This window comes from Cornus florida, unplaced genomic scaffold, assembly GCF_030987335.1.
Source record: "Cornus florida cultivar Cherokee Brave unplaced genomic scaffold, ASM3098733v1 CherokeeBrave_3.0.0_Hap2_Chr01, whole genome shotgun sequence".
Classification (NCBI taxonomy): domain Eukaryota; kingdom Viridiplantae; phylum Streptophyta; class Magnoliopsida; order Cornales; family Cornaceae; genus Cornus; species Cornus florida.
Genome location: NW_026775571.1, coordinates 1,912,095 through 1,913,116, shown reverse-complemented (window position 1 = coordinate 1,913,116; position 1,022 = coordinate 1,912,095). Strand labels below are relative to the sequence as shown.

Here is a 1,022-nt window from a genome sequence, read left to right as displayed (position 1 = left end):
ATGGTCAACTTGATGTAAGCCAACACTCTTCCTACCTTGTGAATTTCTACCATTCTTGGATGATAATATTTTATGCAAAGAATTTTCACTCATGCTCTCATAAAGACGCCACACGTCATCCTCATGCCTGTCAATGTATGAGCCACCATGGAAGCATCAACCATGCCTTTGTAATTGTCCGATAAGCTCTCAAAGAAATATTGAACTAATTGCCATTTAGGCATGTCATGATGTGGACATTTCCTAAGCAATTCATTAAAGCATTCCCATGCCTCATGAAACGTTTCTCCATCCCCATGTGAAAATTCCCGAATTGAGGTTCTCATAGCATTGGTCTTAGAAACCGGATAGTACTTCTTCAAGAACTCTTGTTGCATTTCTGCCCAAGAAGTGATTGAAAAAGGCCTAAGATTATTAAACCAATATTTTGCCTAGTCTTTTAAGGTGAATGGAAAAAGTTTGAGTCTTAAGAGCTGTCCGTATATTTTACGGTGGAACATACTTCTAGAAACTCATCCAAATGCTTGTAAGGTTCTTCACTTGGAAGTCCATGATAGTTAGGAAGCATTTGAATGGTTTGTGGCTTAATTTCATAGTGATGTGCTCTAAATGGTGGCAATTGAATGCATGTGGGTGCATTGTATTCATTAGGCATATAGTGATCTCTTAAAGCAAGTGGAGGATTAGCAATTTGAGGTGCAACATGGGCACCTTGATTTTGATTTCCTTGAATGATGGGAGGTTGTGGAGCATTCATTGGCCTTAGCATTCCAAATGAAACTTCACCTTGTTGTTGTTGTGGTTGGTGACTGAATGGCCTAGGCATGTCTAATGGTGCTTGCATGTTCTCATGATGCACATTTGGATGAAGGATACCTTGTTGGTCTATGTGACCAAGGCCCTCTACATGCTCCTCATTATGGCCTTCCATTGATGTAATGGATTGGGTAGAACTAGAACTTCCTCTTCCCCTAGGATTTCTAACTACGGATTCAAGATGCAAATCAAGAGGGACAAGAGTT

At 40.0% G+C, this 1,022-nt stretch overlaps 1 pseudogene; it reads left to right on the top strand.

Moving 5' to 3' along the window:
* The first annotated feature begins 222 nt into the window (after positions 1 to 222).
* LOC132283488 (small nucleolar RNA R71) lies at positions 223 to 321 on the top strand (annotated as a pseudogene).
* Positions 322 to 1,022: the final 701 nt, after the last annotated feature.